At 41.9% G+C, this 19,962-nt stretch overlaps 1 long non-coding RNA gene across 1 annotated transcript in view; it reads left to right on the top strand.

Moving 5' to 3' along the window:
- Window positions 1-19,504, top strand: part of LOC132402472 (uncharacterized) — a 99,149-nt gene extending 79,645 nt beyond the window's left edge. Inside the window, exon 3 of the long non-coding RNA XR_009514914.1 lies at window positions 17,665-19,504. This is a non-coding gene — a long non-coding RNA (uncharacterized LOC132402472). The remainder of the gene's footprint in view (window positions 1-17,664) is intronic.
- The last annotated feature ends 458 nt before the right edge of the window (window positions 19,505-19,962 follow it).

Below are 19,962 nucleotides of genomic sequence, written 5' to 3'. Positions count from 1 at the left end.
CTGCCCTCTGAAGGGCATGAGAGTGTGGAACGAGCTGCCAGCGCAAGTGGTGCATGCAAGCTCCATTTCAATGCTGAAGAGAAGTTTGGGTAGGTTCATGGATGGCTGTGATCCCGGTGCAGGTCAATGGGAGTTGGCAGTTTAAATGGTTTCAGCATGGGCTAGGTGGGCCAAACAGCCTGTTCTGTGTTGTACTTTTCTGTGACTATCCTGCTACACACTTTTGTACAAAATATTCCTTTAACACTTCAGCCATCTGGAAATTCTAATTGTGTATGCTTGCATAACTAGCACAATGTAAAATTCTCACACAAATGTTAATAAATAATTATAATTTGGAATGAACAAGGCAAGATTTCAGTGACGTGCTTACCCCCCCCCCCCCCCAACCCACCAGTAATCAGTATCAGGCTGAAATCACAAGCTCTTGAAAGTGAAAGTTAAAAGGTAAAACTGCAGGGGAAATTTGGCATCAACCTGATTGCAGACAAGATACTTCTTCTATGGTGTCCACACTTCGTAAAAACTTACTTAGGATTTTCTTTCCTTCTTGAATTTTCCTAATTATTTTCTTTTTGTAAACTAGTGACTACTGAGTAGGACTGAGTTCTATTTTGTCCTTGTTAGTTTTTTCTATGGGAGCAAAAGATGGCCCAATTCTGGCTGAATGTGTTAATGATATTGTGGTGGGAGCAAAACTGGTCAAATTTGGAGATTTTAAAGAGAAAGGTGGAGTGGCAGAGGAGCTAACAAAGAGAATTCCAAAGGCTGGCGCTCCTAAGTCAGATGTCCCTGTTAGTTCTTACCTTCCGCATCAGTGCATGGGGTAGGTGGTAAAGAACATAATGGAAACTGAAGAACTGAGGGTCTCATGATAGCAAGGAAATTAAAGTAAATCAAATTAACAAAAAGAACATGCTCAAGAAATTGAGAGAAGTAAAAGCAAACCAAATTGTCTGCACCTAGGCTGCATTACCAACTATGAGAAGGAAGCAGCTGTGTATGTCAGAGTCAGAAAAGTTGTATTTTGCTGGGGGAAGGGGAGGAGAGTGGTTTTGAGCTTGATGAAGCTGTTGAGATAGGACTAAAACAGGGCTGGAGAATATGAGAAGATATGGGAGTTAATTTTGAATGTTTGCAACTCAATGGAAGAGCACAATTTGAACAAAACAAGTTCCATTGGAGTGGTCATAATGTTGCTATCGCGAAGAAATAATTAAGGTTGTGCAGGATGGTTCAAGAACCAAATGATTGAAAGGAACTAGCTGTATTTGAACCTGCTTATGTGGACTTCAGACTAATGTAACTTCTGCCCAGTGGTAGCTGTAATGAGTTGGCATGGCTTGAAGCATACTTAGCCCCTGTGCTATATACAGAAAGAAAAAAAGAAATAACAATAAATAATAAGTAAATAAGCAATAAATGGTGAGATGATGAGATGAAGTGTATCGACGAAGAGATAAAGTGAGTATAGGTTGTGGGAACAGTTCAGCGATGGGATAAGTGAAGTGGTCCAAAAGCCTGATCATCAAGGGGTAATATACAAATTTATTAATGATTGTTGGATGAATTTTCACAGGTAGTGTCATACAGGAGCAAGTGAAGACACCTAGCAGAGAGGTGCTGCAGCAGCAACCTCTCGCACAATATCATTGATCTCATGAAGGTAGAGGTGCGCCAGTAGCACATCTTTCCCTCCCTTCCCCCAATGTTCTGCTTTCCGCAGGGATTGCTCCCTAGGTGACTCTCTCGTCCATTCTTCCCTCACCACTGATCTCCGTCCTGCCACTTATCCTTGCAAGCGGAACAAGTGCTATACCTGCCCCTACACCTCCTCCCTCACAATGATTCAGGGCCCCAACAGCATTTCCAGGTGAGGTGATACTTCACCTGTGGGCCTCTTAGGGTCATCTACTGAATCTGGTGCTCCTGATGTGGCCTCCTATATATCAGTGAGACTTGACGTAGATTGGGAGACTGTTTTGTTAAGCACCTATGCTCCATCTACCTGAAACTGCAGGATCTTCCAGTGACCACCCATTTTAATACCACTTCCCAATCCCATTCCAAGATGTCTGCCTATGGCTTCCTCCACTGCCCCGATGAGGCCACACTTAGGTTGGAGGAACAACACCTTATATTACACTTGGGTAGCCTCCAACCTTATTGCATGAATATCAATTTCTTGAACCTCCAGTAATGCCCCCTACCCCCCTCTCCATTTCCCATCCCTTTTTCCCACGCTCACCTTATCTCCTTGCCCACCCATCACCTCCCTCTGGTGCTCCTCTCCTTGGCCTTCTGTCGCTTTTACTAATTTACTTCCCAGCTCGTTACTTCATCCCCTCCTTTTAAATGCACTCAGCTTTATTTTGCAGTCCTGCCGAAGGTTTTCAGCTCAAAACATTGACTGTATTCGTTTCCTAGCTGCTACCTGGCCTGCTGAGTTTCTCCAGTGTTTTGTGGGTGTTACTTTCAGATAATCTGTCCCAGAAATCGATCTTTAGGAGTTATATTCCATCAAGGAAACTTAATGGAAAATAAAGACCCATTTTATATTATATCACTTTATTTCTTTTCCATATTTTCTGTAAGGAGCAATAGTTGAGTCATATGATTTAGGAGCAGGATTAGGTCCCTGGTTGCTCAACCCTTCCTCACTGTTCAATAAGATAACGTGAATCCATTTTGTTTCTAATCTCACCTCCACCTTTTTCATCAACAAAATGCTATTCAAGGACTCTGCTTCCAGTACCTTTTGAAAAAGGGTTCAAAAAAACCGAGACCCCTGTGAGACAAAGAAAAATAATCTCATCTCTTTTAAATGGGCACACCCTTATTTTCAGCTCGTGACCCCTAATTTGGGATTCTCCACAAGAGTTAAGTACATTTTCCTTAAATGAAAACATAATCTATATAAAGGATTCGAGATGGTCTCATTATTGTTGTATATACTGCACTTAAAACATAGGCTCCTTGCCTTCATTTTCAATTCGTAGAACATCACTGCGCTATACAGGCGCTATGACCCACAATGTTATGCCTTCCTTTTAACCTACTCCAAGGTCAATCTAATCTCTCCCTCCCACTTAACCTTCCATTTTCCTATTATCCATATGCCCATCTAAGAGTCTCTTAAGTGTCCGTAATGTATCTGGAGTAGGTTCCACACACCCATCACTCTTGGTGCTTTTAAAATTTATATATATATATATATATACCTCTGGCATCTGCCCTATACTTTCCTCCAATCACCTCAAAATTATGCCCCCTTGTATTAGTCATTTTTGCCATGGGGAAAAAGTCACTGCCTGTCTGTGATCTCTGAGTGGACATTTCCCTTCACAATAAAGGTTGGCATTTTTTGCTTGCCTAATTACTTGCTGTGCTACACATTATTCCTCTGCAAAACATAACCCTTCAAACCCTTTGTGACTGAATTCTGCAATCTCTCAGAATTTATTAGTGTGCTACTTTTTAATTTATCCCATTGGAATTGACATTTTTACATTTTCCCACATTATGTTCCATTTTCCAGACCCCTGTACACTTCACCTGTCTATATCCTTGTTACAACCTTCATGTTGAACTTTTACTTTCTGTGGTAAACTTTGTGGCACCTTTATTAAATGTCATCTTGAAATCTACAATTAGTGGATCCACTGGTTACCATTAACTTGCTTCTTCAAAGAACTCCAAAAGATTAGTCAAGCTTGATTTCCTTTTCACAAAACTATGTTGCCTTTATCAAATTTTCTTGAAGCATTCTTCTATAAAGTCTGTAACAATACCTTCGAACATTTTCTCAAGTTACTGACCTGCAGATTCATATTTTCTGCACCCCTGCCTTTTTCAACAGATTATTCTTTTCTCATCTATTGGAACCTTCCCTGAACCTAAGGAACCTTGGAGAATTAAATTTAATGTATCATTCACCTTACAGGTCTTTCGTTTAAGAGCCCACGATAAAGGTTCTTGTTAGGCTGCATGTGACCCCAAAATATACAGTTTTTAACAACTTTGTCCGAAAGTGTATTTTGGAAGTGTTTTTCAGGAATATGTTAGTTTCTTAAGATAATAGCACTGCAATGAAATGCTCTTCATCTTTACAGATGTAGTAGTTTGGCAGTAGAATGTGTAATCACTGTTCATTATCAAAAATTTGTTCATTAATTGCTGTGACTCCCAAGAGTTTGGGGATCTTACAGTTAATGATGCTTTCAAATCTTTTTCATTGCCTGCAAGGTACCAGGTAGGAGAATTCTTACCTGGATTCTACCAGGTCCAACAATGCTTGAGAAACTTGATATCATTTAGGATGGCACTGTGCTCGATTAACAAGAGATTCATAATCTTAAGTAATCATTCCCTTCACCACCAGTGTGAAGTGAGTTTTTGCACAGTGCCAAATAATTTATACTGTTGCTTTGCATTAATTTTACATTAAAAATGAATTTTGATTTAATTTTTTTACATTTAATATGAAAGCGGGGTACAGATATAATGGGAGAAAATAGATTCATTTGTATATGTGCGTGCGTGCGCGCGCACGCGCACACACACGCACACACACACACACTCTCACTCACTCTAGGAAATTGAATACCCAATCAATGTTTTGGACGTTTCAGGAATGGAAAGGAAGGGGGAAGATGGCAGAATAAAACGTAGGGGAGAGGGTAAGAATGATAGCTAGAACATGATGGGTGAAGACAGGTGGGCTGGAAAGGAAGGGATCTGATAGGAGACCAGAGTGGTCCACAAGGAAAAGGGAAGGAGGAAGGGACCCAGGGGGAAGTGATAGGCAAGAGAAAGAGTTAAGAAGCCATGGTGGGAATAGACGAGAGGAGGAGGAAGAACTTTTTTTTACCGGAAGGAGAAATTGATATTCAAGCCATCAGGTTGGAGGCTACCCAGACATAATAGAAAGTGTTGCTCCTCCACCCTGAGGGTGGCCTCATCTTGGAACAAGAGGAGGCTGTGGACTGACATGTCAGAATGGAATGGGAATCAGAATTAAAATATTTGGCCGCCGGGAAGTTCTGCTTTTGGTGTATGGAGTGGAGCTGCTTAACTGTTCCATCTGCTCTTTAGCACATGAGTAAATCTTTGAACTTCAACTCATTTATATCAGATTTGCACAGGAAAATAATCATAATTGGGCTGAAAAGTTCCCTAAGGATAGCTTTCCTTTGACTTGTACATTTCTCTTGAACCCAGTATTCCAAATGGAGTTTGCAACTGTTGATAAATGCTTTTCATGCTATGGTCTGCCGGGGGCAGGCCACTAATCTAAAATATAGAAAAGAAGAGTCATGTACCATTAGCAATCTGTCCTTTGGCCTACCATCTCGATGCTAAACTTTTTGTCTATCTGCAATAATCTCATTTGCCCAAATTTGGACAGCATCCTTCCACAGTTTGCCTATAAATGCTTCTTAATAATGATATATGGTTCCACCTCCTCTTCTGGCAAAATATTTCAAATGTCAACAACTCTCCCCGTAAAATACTGTACTTGCCCTTTTAGACTCAATTTAAAACTCTTTACTCACTTCTTATGAACTCTTATTGACATTCTTATCAGTACATCTCATAATTGTATATCCTTTATCAGATTACTCCTCAGCATCCTCCATTCCAGAAAAAACAAGCCCAAGCTTGTCAATCTCTTCCCATAACTAAATTCTTCCAATCCAGACATCCTGGTGAATCCCCTCAGCAAAAGAGAATTTGTGGCTTTGAGTTAGATGAAAGGAGTGCAGTTTAGGGTGAAGGCGAATGATAGGGAAGAAAACAAACGGTTTAGGAAGAGAAAAGAGTGAGATATTGGATGTATTGCAGCTGATACTGGCAATAAAATAAGGTGGATAAGAACGCAGGGTCACATGGAATATATACCAGGAAGCAGGAGAGAAGATTTCTGGGGTTTGGATAGGGATCTGTATGTCCCTTTTAGTCACAGGTGAGGAAATTTGATCTTCCTCTTCCCTGTCTTAATGACCTACTCATCAGCTGTCTTTGGTTTGCCACCTCAGATTCCTTCTTTTTCAGTCCATAAGACATAGGAGCAAAATTAGGTCATTTGATCCATCGAGTCTGCTCTGCCATTCCATCATTGCTGATTTATTATCCCACTCAATCATTTCTTCCTGTCTTCTCCCTTTAACCTTTGACTCATTAATCAAGAACCTATCAACCTCCATTTCAAATGTACCAATGACTGACCTCCACAATTGTCAGTAACAATGATTTCCACAGATTCACCACACTTTGTGTAAAGAAATTCCTCCTCGCCTCTGTTGGAAAGGGACATCCCTGTATTCTGAGGCTGTGCTTCCTAGGCCTACACTCCCTACTACAGGAAACATCGTCTCTACATTCACTCTATCTAGGCTTTTCAGTATTCAATAGATTTCACTGAGACTACCCCACTCCCTCCCTCTTATCCTCCAAACTGCAGTGAGTACAGGCCCAGGATCATCAAATGCTGCTCATACATTCTCAGAATCATTCTCATGAACCTCCTGGACCCTCTCCAATGCCACCACATTTTTTCTTAGATAGGGAGCCTGACGCTGCTCACAATACTCAAAGTGACTAAAGCCCCAGCATTACATCTTTGCTTTTGTATTCTAGTCTCCTCAAATTAGTGCTAAGAGTGCATTTGCCTTCCTTACCGCTGACTCAACCTGCAAGTTAACTGCTTGGGGTTTGCAAGTCCCTATGCACCTCTGATTTCAGAATTTGATCCCTGTTTAGAAAATAGTCCACACCTTTATTCCTTCCTCTAAAGTGCATGACCATGCACCTCCCTACACTGTATTCCAACTGCCGCTTCTTTACCCATTCTCCTAATCTAAATCCTTCTGTAAGCTCCTTGCTTCCTCAATAATACCTGCCCCTCCAATTGTCTTTGTATCATCTACAAACTTGGCCACAAAGCTATCACTTCTGTCATCCAAATTGCTGACATATAATGTGAAAAAAAGGTCTTTATACCAACCCCTGTGGAATATCATTCGTCACTGATAGCCATCCAGTAAGGGCTCTCTTTATTCCCACTCTTATTCCCTAGCAGCCAATACTCCATCCATGCTAGTATCTTTCCTAAAATAGCATGGACTCTTGCTTAGTGGCTTCATTTGTGACACCTTGTCAGATGCCTTCTGAATATCCAAATAAACAACATCCACGGACTCCCCATTGTGTATCCTGCCAGTTATTTCCTCAAACAATTCCAACACAGTTTGAAGTACAAGGACACACATTATATCAAAAGGAAAGGCAGTTAGGCAGAGGGGTGGGGTAGCTCTGATTTTTGAAAAGTGAAATCAAATCTTTACAAAGAGGTGGCATAGGATGAGAAAGTGTAGAATTGTTGTGGGAAGAGTTAAGGAACTCCAAAGTTAAAAAGACCCTGATGAGATTTATACACAGGCCTCCAAACACTACCAGGATGTGGGCTACAAATTACAATGGAGAAAAAGAAAATGCATGTCAAAAGGGCAATGTTCAGATAGTTATGGGGGTTTCCATATGCAGATAGATTGCAAAGATCTGGATGGTACTGATTTTTGGATCCCAAGAGAGTGAATTTGTGGAAAGCCTATAAGATGGCTTTTTGGAGCAGCTTGTGGTTGAGCCCACCTGGGGATCAACTATTCTGGGTTGGGTGTTGTGTAATTTGATTAGGAAGCTTGAGGTAAAGGAACCTTTATGAGGTAATGATCATAATATGATAGAATTCACCCTTCAACTTGAGAGGGAGAAGAATGTGCTGACATTGGAAAGGGTTTAAAAAGAGGCTTACAAAAATGATTTGGGGAATAAAAAGCTCGTACTCGCTGGAATTTAAAACAATTAAGGCTGTGTCTATGACCAGAGGGCACAACCTTGGAATAGGGGGGCTTCCATTTAGAATGGAGATTAGAAGGAGTATTTTTAGCCAGAAGGTGGCGAATCTGTGGAATCCATTGCCACATACAGCTGTGGAGGCCGGATCATTGGGTGTATTTAAGGCGGAACTTGATAGACTCTTTATAAGTCAGGGCCTGAAAGGTTATGGGAAGAATGGGGTTGAAGGGAAAAGGATCAGCCATGATCAAATGGCAGAGCAGATTTGATGGGTCATATGGCCAAATTCTGCTTCTGTCTTGTAGACTTCTGCTCTACATTTATTATCAAAGCATATATACTGTATATACTTGTATATACTATATATTCGTCTCCTTGCAGGCAGCCACAAAACAAAGAAATCCAATAGAACCCATTTTTAAAAAAAGGCTCTGACACCAATTGTGCAAAAAAAACCAAATCGTGCATACAATAGAAAGTAAGCAAATAACATTGAGAACTAAATTTGCCAAAAGTGAATTTATTGCCATGAAGCCACTTCATCTCTGCAGCTGATTCAGGAGCCCATTAGTTGCAGGACATGGCCTCAGTTCAGCACAGAGATGAATGGACCTTGCAAAGCAGCGGGCTGAAGCCAGGCCTGCCTTTGCCACTGGCCCTGACACCCTGATGTTTTCAGTCTGGCATGGCACTTAAATTCACCAAACCTTTGCGCGTTCCTCACTCTCAGTACCAGACTCTGTTGCTTCAATATGTTCTTAGGCCTGAGCCCTGCTGCCTCTATTCAGTCCATACCCAATCTTTACAGTCTGGCCTGCTGTTTAAATCAGTCAAACATCAACTAGTTCCTTTCTCTTGGGCTTGGACCCTGCTGCCTTGATTCGGCCCGTACACACCACACTGCAGCCATCCTGCACCTTTGAGACTTCAGATCACACTGCAAATAAAGCTCAGCTCTGAAAGTGAAATTACAGGCGATAGATTGTGGTGATCACTTCCCATTGAGAAGTTAGTTTTATTTACTGCCAGTAATTCATCACTGTGTCTCACCTGCGCCATCTTACAGGTTTCTCCTCCAGGAAACCATGTTGAATTTTGCCTATTTAGTCTTCTCCCTCCAAGTACCCCGAAACATCATCCTTAATAACAGACTGCAGCATGATACCAACCACTGAAATCAGGCTAATAGGCCTATAATTTCCTATCTTTTGTCTCCCTCTCTTAAAGAGTGGGGTGACAATTGTAATATTCCATTCCTCTGAAAGCATTCCAGAATCTAATAATTCTTGAAAGATCATTACTGATGCCTTCACAATCTCTTCAGCTACCTCTTTCAGAATCCTGGTCAACTAACAGGCTTACAGACAATGCAAAAATTGTGGACTTTAGAAAGGGGAAGGTGAACAAGCATACACCAGTCTTCATAACGGGGATTAGAAGTTGAAAGAATGAGCAATTTCAAGTTACTGGGCGTCAATATCTCTGAGGATCTATCCTGGCCCCCAACATATCGATGCAGCTACAAAGAAGGCACAACAGCAGCTATATTTCATTAGGAGTTTGAGGAGATTTGGGATGTCACCAAAATTTGTCACCTCAATTTTCTACAGATAGACCATGGAGAGCATTTTAACTGGCTGTATCGTCATCTGGTGTGTGTGTGTGTGTGGGGGGGGGGGTGTTGCTACAGCACAGGATCAAAATAAGATACAGAGAGTTGTGAGCTTATTCAGCAGCACCATGGGCACTCGCCTCCATCGTATGCAGGACATCTTCAACACGTGATGCCTCAAAAAGGTCCATCATTATGGATACCCATAGTCAGCTCATGCCTTGTACCGTTGCTACTGTTTGGAAGGAGGTCCAAATGCCTGAAATTACACACTCAGTGATTTAGGAACAGTTTCTTCACCTCTGCTTTTCAATTCCTGAATAGACATTAAGCCCATGAATACTATCTCGCTACTTTTTTATTTTCTATTTTTGCACTACTTAATTTAGCTGTGCTTCAGTTACTTTCTATTAATATGTATTGCATTGTACTACTGCTGCAAAGACAACTAATTTCATGACATATGCCAGTGATATTAAACCTGATTCAGATTCTGAATTGGCGGAGTTGTGGATACTGAGGAAGGCTGCCGAAGGATTCAACAGGCTATAGATCAGCTGGAAGTTTGAGTGGAGAAGTGGCAGACTGGGTTTTATCAAGGTGAAGGTGAGAAGCTGCTCTTTGAGAGGCCAAATACCAAGGGGAAGGTACATGGCAAATGGCGGGACTCTGAGGAACATTGATGCACAGCCACAATTTGAAATACAAGTCCATAGCTCACTGAAAGTTGCAAAACAAGTAGTAAGGAAGGCATGCAGCATACATACCCTCATCAGTAGGGAGGGTAGTTATAAAAGCTGATGCATTTGAAGGTTTGTAAAATAGCTGCCTGTCAGGAGAGATTCAGTTCTTCCACCTATTTAGTCATTAAATTTGCTGATCTTAAAAGCAAAGTAAAATCTGTTTTTCTTAAACAATACAATTATTATGGTGTTATTGAGAAGCTAATTTTTAAAGCAGTGCTATATTAACTGGTGTAAGTGTTTTATATTCTGTTTGTTTGAATTCATGGTGGATTTAACCTCAGAATCAGGCTTATTAACACCGGCAAGTGTCATGAAATTTGTTAACTTAGCAGCAGCAGTTCAATGCAATACATAATATAGGAGAACAAAAAAAATCAATTACTGTGTATGTATGTTGAATAGTTTAAAAACTGTGCATAAACAAATAATACATACTAAAAAGGTAAGGTAGTGTTCACGGGTTCAATGTCCATTTAGGAATCAGATGGCAGAGGGGGAGAAGCTGTTCCTGAATTGCTGAGTGTGTGCCTTCTGTATCTCCTACCTGATGGTAACAGTGAGAAAAGGGCATGCCCTGGGTGCTGGAGGTCCTTAATAATGGACACTGCCTTTCTGGGACACCTCTCCTTGAAGATGTCCTGTGTACTTTTTATGCTAGTACCCAAGATGGAGCCAACTAAATGTACAACCCTCTGTAGCTTATTTTTGTCCTGTGCGGTAGCCCCCACCCCCCCACCCCAATACCAGACAGTGATACAGCCTGTCAGAATGCTTTCCAAAGTACATCTCTAGAAGTTTTTGAATGTATTTGTTGACATACCAAATCACTTCAAACTCCTAATGAAGTATAGTTGCTGTCTTGCCTTCTTTATGGCTGCATTGATAAGTTGGGACCAGGTTAGGTCCTCAAAGATTTTGACACCCAGGAACTTGAAACTGCTCTCTTTCTCCACTTCTGATCCCTCTATGAAGATTGGTAGGTGTTCCTTCATTTTGCCCTTCCTGAAAACCACAATCAGCTCTTTCGTTTTACTGATGTTAAGTGCAAGGCTGTTGCTGCAACACCACTCCACTAGTTGGCAGATCTCACTCCTGCACGCCTTCTTGTCTCCATCTGAGATTCTACCAGTAATGGTTGTTGTATCATCAGCAAATTTATAGATGGTATTTGAGCTATGTCTAGCCATGGGTATAGTGAGAGTAGAGCAGTGGGCTAAGCACACTGAGGTGCACCAGTGTTGATTGTCAACGAGGAGGAGATATTATCATCAATCTGCACAGATTGTGGTGTTCCAGTTAGGAAGACAAGGATCCAATTGCAGAGGGAGGTACTGAGGCCCAGGTTCTGCAACTTCTCATTCAGGATTGTGGGAATGATGGTGTTAAATGCTGAGCTATAGTCAATGAACAGCATCCTGACATAGGTGTTTGTATTGTCCAGATGTTCTAAAGCCATGTGAAGAGCCATTGAGGTTACATCTGCTGTTGACCTATTGTGGCGATAGGAAAATTGCAGTGGGTCCAGGTCTTTGCTGAGGTAGGAGTTCAGTCCAGTCATGACCAACATCTCAAAGCATTTCATCACTGTAGGTGTGAGTGCTACTGTGCAATAGTCATTAAGGCAGCTCACATTATTCTTCTTATGCACTGATATAATTGTTGCGTTTTTGAAGCAGTGGGAACTTCCTGTAGCAGTAAAAGGTTGAAAATGGTCTTGAATACTCCTGGGAGTTGATTGGCACAAGTTTTCAGAGCCTTACCAGGTACTCCGGAGCCTTTTGCCTTGCAAGGGTTCTCCCTCTTTAAAGACAGCCTAACACTGGCCTCTGAGACAGAGATCACTGGGTGCAGTAGGGATAAAGACAGCCTGACACTGGCCTCTGAGACAGAGATCACTGGGTGCAGCAGGGATAAAGACAGCCTGACACTGGCCTCTGAGACAGAGATCACTGGGTGCAGTAGGGATAAAGACAGCCTGACACTGGCCTCTGAGACAGAGATCACTGGGTGCAGTAGGGATAAAGACAGCCTGACACTGGCCTCTGAGACAGAGATCACTGGGTGCAGCAGGGATAAAGACAGCCTGACACTGGCCTCTGAGACAGAGATCACTGGGTGCAGCAGGGATAAAGACAGCCTGACACGCCTCTGCAGGGATTTTTGCAGCTGTAGTTATATTCCCCCTTTCAAAGTGGACATAGAAGGCATTGAGTTCATCTGGTATGTCTGGCAAACCCTGCCAGAGGTACATTTCTAAATACATTTTTATCAGCTTAATGGATTGTTTGTGATGGTGATGAGGTAAACAGTGGAAGGAATAGTCTAGATTACATTCAAACTAATTCACCTTTCTAATCTACTCAGTGCCTGAAAAAAAGATAAAGCTCATTTTGACCAAAGTCTGTGGTTATCTATGTGACCAGCAAGTACCCAGTTAGTTTGGACTTAATAGATAATCAAATACGTAAGCTTGGAGACTCAGCATTTCTACACTGTTTACAGAAGTTATTTATGATGCAACGGTGTTTTTCTGATCATTTTAAAATTAATTTCTGTTGTGGCTTTCATTAATTTTTGCATTTGTAGGCTTGATTGGGAATTATTTGCAGGAGGCAAAGTTTGGGAATAAAGGGGGCCTTTTCTGGTTGGCTACCGGTGACCAGTGTGCTTTGCGGGGGTCGGTTTTGGGACTGCTTTTCATGTTGTATGTCAATGACTAGGATGACAGAATTAACGTATAATTCTCCCTAACTTCCGCCAGCTCCAACGGGTTCCCACTACCAAGCACATTTTTCCCTCCCCCCCCCACTTCCTGCTTTCTGCGGGAATCGCTCCCTACGCGACTCCCTTGTAAATTCATCCCCCCCATCTCTTCCCACCGATCTCCCTCCCGGCACTTATCCTTGTAAATGGAACAAGTGCTACACCTGCCCTTACACTTCCTCCCCCACCACCATTCAGGGCCCCACAGTCCTTCCAGGTGAGGTAACACTTCACCTGTGAGTCAGCTGGTGTGGCATACTGTGTCCGGTGCTCCCGGTGTGGCCTTTTATATATTGGTAACCCGACGCAGACTGTTTCGCTGAACACCTACGCTCTGTCTGCTGGAGAAAGCAGGATCTCCCAGTAGCCACACATTTTAATTCCATGTCCCATTCCCATTCTGATTCGTCTATCCGTGGCCTCCTCTACTGTCAAGTTGAAGCCACACTCAGGTTGGAGGAACAACACCTTATATACCCCACCCCTACTTTTTCTTTCTCTCTCTGCCCATCACTCTGCCTGGTCTCCATCTCTCTCTGGTGCTCCCCTCCCCCTTTTTCTCCCTAGGCCTCCCGTCCCATGATCCTTTCCCTTCTCTAGCTCTTCCCTTTTGCCAATCACCTTTCTGGCTCTCAGCTTCACCCCACCCCCTCCGGTCTTCTCCTATCATTTTGCATTTCTCCTCCCCCACTACTTTCAAATCTCTTGCTATCTTTCCTTTCAATTAGTCCTGACGAAGGGTCTCGGCCCAAAACGTCGAAAGCACTTCTCCCTATAGATGCTGCCTGGCCTGCTGCATTCCACCAGCATTTTGTGTGTGTTGCTTGACAGAATTAATGGCTTGTTGGCAAAGTTTGCAGACAATATGGAGATTAGGTGGAGAGGCAGGTGGTGTTGTGGATACAGAAAGTCTGCAGAAGGACTTAGATTTGGAGAATGGACAATGAAGTGGTAGAATGAATATAATGTATGGAGTGTATGGTCATGCACTTTTCCCAGAGGAATAAAAGTGAAGACTATTTTCTAAATGGGGAGAAAATTCAGAAAGTCAGATCTTCAAAGGTACTTGGGAGTACGTTAGGCTACCTTAGTACTCAGGCTAACTATAGTTAACCTAAGGAGTCAGTGGTTAGGAAGTTCAAATGCAATATTGGCATTCACTTCGAGAGGGTTAGAATATAAGAGCAAGGATGTAATGCTAAAGCTTTATAAGGCTTTGGTCAGATCGCACTTGGAATATTGTGAGTGGTTTTGGGCCCCTTATTTAGGAAAAGATGTGCTGGCATTAGAGAGGGTCTAGAGGAGGTTCACGAGAATGATTCCAGGTATAAAAGGGTTAACATGTGTGGAGAATTTGGTGGCTCTAGTCATGTACTATCTGGAGTTTAGAAGATTGGTGGGGGGGATGGGAATCTCATTAATTTTATCAAATATTAAAAGACATAGATAAAGTGGATGTGAAGAGGATGTTTCCTATGGTGGGAGAATTGAGGACCAGAGGGCACTACCTCAGACTAAAGGGTTGTCCCTTTTAGAACAGAGATGAGGAATTTCTTGAGCCAGAGGGTGGTGAATCTATGGAATTCATTGCCACAGATAGCTGTGAAGGCCAAGTCATTGGAATATTTAAAGCAGTGGTTGACAGGTTCTTGATTAGTAAGGGCATCAAAGGTTATAGGATTATGGGGTTGAGGGGGATAATAAATCAACCGTGATGGAATGGCGGGGCAGACTTGATGGGCCAAATGACCCAATTTAGCTCTTATGGACTTATTGACAAATAGCAAGTTTGTGCATTCTCATGGTCAATAACAAAATAAAATGCCATAGTAGCCAAAGCCCCAAGTTCTCACTTCCTATCTTCTGGACAATATGGTGTATCAGCAGTTTGGATCTGAGAAATTGTTAAACATCTCTGTAAACAGGAGGAGCTGTCCCACAGACTACTTGAACAAACAGCAGGATGCACTTGTGCTCTCTTCTGCCACAGTATCTACGTAAAACCTCTCCCACCAGTGGTGAAATGGTGCTGTGTAAATGGGAAGTAGCCTTGGGGTTCCCAGCAGTATCTCTCAACTCAACAATTCTCATTGTATTGGATCCAGCATGAGTAAGAAACCACTTTGCTATTACTAGCAACTGTCCACCACATCAGTGGTTGCAGATACCGGTCAGAGTTTGACCATCCCCCTGACAGTTCAGTTCTCAATACTCCAAATCCTTTCAATTTGAGATTGTCTATCTGTAGCTTTCTCCTTCATTCTGTGCTGTGCATTCTGCTTTTAGGGACCGGAGGACAAAATTTATCATTAATGTCAATGATATTTTCAGCTCTCCCATCCAATTCAAAGATTGCAGTTCACACGATGCACTTCTGTCCCAGACATCAGTCCCAAGCCAGTAAACTTCCTTATTTTAATATCTAGAATAATAGGGTTGTACAGCTCAGAAAAGGCGCTTTGGCTCAACTTGCTTATGCTGACCAACATGGCCCATCTAAAACACGAGATTCTGCAGATGCTGGAAATCCAGAGCAACATCCGAAATACTGGAGGAACTTAGCAAGTTGAGCAGCATCTATGGAGGGGAATAAACATTCAATGATTTGGACATAGAGAGAGTGTGAGAGTGCATGTCCAATCCATGCAGCTGTCCAGTTGTTCCTTTAAAGTTGTTACTGTACCTGCCTCAACCTCTTGTTCTGGCAGCTCTTTCCACATACATTCCACTCTTTGTGTAAACAAAAAAAAAAGTGATGGCACTACAACTTGCCCACTGTAATACCTGATATTCAGTTTCCTTGGAAGTGAATATTGGGCAGGGAGAACTGGTGGTGACAAATGGTGACCACATCCTGCTTAGCAAGCAAAGAATTGTTATAATTTTTTTTTTAAATCAGACTTTCCACAGGAAGGCATCCTGTATTCTTTTTTTCTCAGCAGATAATAGGGTAATCTGGAGATTAAAATAGTCCACAAAGCCACCTTTGAAGCATTAGATTTGCATCATGATGAAACATGCATCACCTTTGATGCATGATTTTAGATTCATCAATAAAATTTATGGGAGATCTTGTAGTGCCGCTTAAAAAGTTTCAAATGCTAACAGAATTTCAACCAAGTACAAAGGCAGGTAAATTGAAAACATATATTAAAGTGTCGTGTACAGAATCTAGAAAAATGTTAAAACAATTACACGAAGACAGATATACAAGCATATTTGATTGGTGATGCATCTATGAAAGAGTTTGCTTTAATTTGTCCAGATAAGGAAATTAAACATTAAGGTACATCAGGATGAAAAGCTTGAGGTGAATTGTTACATCACTTCCTGGTTTGATGAAAGCTGTTTACTCAAATGACACTCAACACTATTTGAATTGCCAATGGTTGCATGGAAGAACAATTTCAATGTCAAAGAATGGTGTAGGTATAGGTCATGAATATAGACTTTCCTTTGAGGTGTCCTGAGCAGAATGTACAATATAAATTGTGTGACAGGCATTAATGATGCTGTGTTTGTGTGTGTGTGTGTGTGTATTTTTTGTTGTAGGGAAGTAAATACAAAAATGATTTTCAATACAAAAACATGAATAGCACAGTAGCCACAATGCTTGTATTTTCTTTTATCTTGTCTGCCAGTGCTATTTCATGTCCTCTCTTCACTGTGATGCTTGTTATATATCATCCAAAACATTTTTGCACCCCTGTAGGGCCTCCCATGTTTCTGTTCTCTAAACCTGCCTCTTTATTCCTTTGAAATCTATGGTTTTTTGAACTAGATAGTTTATTGTTGGCCCAAACAAAAACTGATCACATTGATGGTCTGATAACTACTGGTATATAACACATAGTATAAGGAGCAATAAACAATCTGCTAGAAAACATCAATGGATTGAGCAGCATCTGTTGATGGGGAGGGAATTATCAACATTTCTTTTTATCTGTCCTTCACTTCTTTCCCCCAAAGGATCCCAATAGCACCTTCCTTACTTATCAGATTCCAGCACTGTTAGCTGTGTATTTGTGCTTATCATCCTCCTAGCAGTCTCCAATTTCACCCTCTCTTCCCCCTACCTGGCTCCTGCCTTTGACTTTGTCTGCCTTCATCTCTGCCTCCCAACTTCATTTTTCTTCCTTAACTGGCTCAATCTGCCCATTCTTCCTCCCCCCCTCCTCAGTTTACTAATCACCCCTGATCTGTCTTACTAATTCACCTCTCTGCTTGTAAGGTCAATGTAAGAGGAAATTTTACATAAATTGACAGGACCCATAATTTATATAGAAAGGGATCATGGGCTGTATCCATAGCTCTCTAAAGGAGATGTATTGCGCAGTAGAGAGAAAGTTCAAAAGAAGCAAGTGGGAGCAGTCGGGACATTCTGCATGCCGTAGTCCCTGAGGGGATGTTGGATTGCGTAGCAGGAGAGGGAGGTAGAAAGAAACCAGTGGGAGCAGTTGGGGCATTCTGTTTGCCACAGTTGCTGGGAGACACTGGATTGTGCATAATTAGGTACTTGGTAAGGGCCAATAAAAAGAAGTTGGGTTTAGGTGCGGCCTTTGTGTGAGGAGCCAGACTTAAAAGTGGGAAGTTTAGGCTTTGGCTTATACAGGGTTCACAAGGAGATAGGAAGGCTGTAAGTTAATTTTTTTTCAGTTAATTGTTTTTTTCTTCTTTCTTGCACAGTTAAGCAGTGGGGATGAGAGGCAGGATAATGGAATGCTGCTCTTGCAGAATATGGGAAGGCAGGAAGACCTCCAGGATGCCTGACAACTACACATGTAAGAGGTGCATCGGGCTTCAGCTTCTTTCAGATCGTGCTAAGAAATTGGAGCTGAAACTGGATGAAATCTGAATCATTCAGGAGGCTGAGGGGTTAATAAGACAGAACATACAGGGAAACAGTCACACCCAAGATGCAGGACACAGCTAACTATGTGACCATCAGGAGGAGAAAAGGGGATAGGCAGCTAGTGCAGAGTACCTCTGTGTTCATTGCTATCAACAACAGTTAGACCACTTTGGATACTGTTGGGGGGAGGTGTATGACCCAACACAGGAAGGCCACAGCATCTGGGTGTCCAACACTGTGGCTAAGAAGGGGAGGGGAGAGAACAGGCAAGCTGCAGTGATGGGAGATACATCGGTTGAGGAAAAGACTGGAGGTTCTGTGGATGAGAGCTAGATTCCTGTATGGTATGTTACATCCTAGGTGCCAGGGTTAGTGACTTCTCGGATCAAGTTCACAGCATTCTTACAAACACAAGGAAATCTGCAAATGCTGGAAATCCAATTTGTGTGTATGTTGCCACAGCATTCTTCAGTGGTTGTGTGAGTAGCCAGAGTTCATGATCTCCATTGCTACCAATGACATGAGTAGGAAGGGTGATGTGGTCCTGCAAAGTAAGTTCAGAGAGTTGGGGGCAGTGAGACAGGAATCATGGTTGGGAAGAGGGAAAGGAGTGGAAAGCACCAGAATGACATTCTATAATGATTGATCAACCATTTGTTTTGAATTAAATGACCTTGCTGGGTGTCTGTGTACTTGTGCCACTCCTTCTCTGCCACATATCCCACATCCCTCCTGTGGCACTCAAATCTGGCCATTTCCAGCATCATTTACTCCCACCAGATTTACAAACTTGCTCTGTGCTCCATGTTGACACGTGCGGTATTGTACTGTGCAAAAGTCTTTGGCATGGACATGGGTGCCTCATAATTTTGCACAGTATTGTATTAAGTGCAAAAGTTACAGGGAAAGGTTGAACAAGTTAGGTCTTTATTCTTTGGAGCGTAGAAGGTTGAGGGGGGACTTGATAGAGGTATTTAAAATTATGAGGGGGATAGATAGAGTTGATGTGGATAGGCTTTTTTCATTGAGAGTAGGGGAGATTCAAACAAGAGGACATGAGTTGAGAGTTAAGGGGCAAAAGCTTAGGGGTAACACGAAGGGGAACTTCTTTACTCAGAGTGGTAGCTGTGTGGAATGAGCTTCCAGTAGAAGTGGTAGAGGAAGGTTTGGTATTGCCATTTAAAGTAAAATTGTATAGGTATATGGACAGGAAAGGAATGGAGGGTTATGGGCTGAGTGCAGGTTGGTGGGACTAGGTGAGAAAGTGTTCGGCACGGACTAGAAGGGCCAAAATGGCCTGTTTCCGTGCTGTAATTGTTATATGGTTATTTGATTGCCACCTTATTTGATATAGGCAAAAGACTTCACTATGTCAAGATTAGATGAAACCATTGATACTACTTTTCCTGTTGGGCATGGTGACAGCACATTCGGGTACTTAAACAACAGATTTTTTGGTGTCCAGTTTGTTACAATCATGAAAGTTGAGTTCAGGTAATTTGTCTTTTCCCACCTTGTCAGATTGGACTTTCTAACATTCTAAACTGGATGAGGAAGTAGAAGAGTGCCAGAAAGATATGAGCATTGAAAATGTGAAAGATGAACATAATTCATTATGGCTATGTACTGTATCATCATGTACTGTAGTGGTCCCCAACCACCGGGCCACAAGGATTGTGCTACTGGGCCATGAGGAAACGATATGATTTGGCGGTATGAAGCAATATGAGTCAGCTGCTGTAGCTGACTCGTATCACTTCATACCACCTAATCATATTGTTTCCTCGTGGCCCGGTGGTTGGGGACCACTGATGTACCGGACTACTTCTGCTCCAGGTGCTGTTGGTGGTTGTTTTGAGCTGATGACCCTAAGCTAACTATGGTATAAAAAAATACAGTGAATTCTGATAATTTGGGACACATTGGCACCAGTACATCTTGGCCCAATTAAGCAGTTGCCCAAATTAGCTGAAGTTTCATGCAAATAGTTCAAAGGATAAAAAAGACAATCTAATGTTACTGAGAAATATATTATGTATTTAAGTGAAATATGGAAATTAGAACAGTATCAATACTATTACAGAACTATAAAACTGTATTAACTCCTAATACTTATCAGAGGAATTTATCTA

Source organism: Hypanus sabinus, chromosome 12 (genome assembly GCF_030144855.1).
Source record: "Hypanus sabinus isolate sHypSab1 chromosome 12, sHypSab1.hap1, whole genome shotgun sequence".
NCBI lineage: Eukaryota > Metazoa > Chordata > Chondrichthyes > Myliobatiformes > Dasyatidae > Hypanus > Hypanus sabinus.
This window is presented reverse-complemented; position numbering and strand designations above follow the sequence as displayed.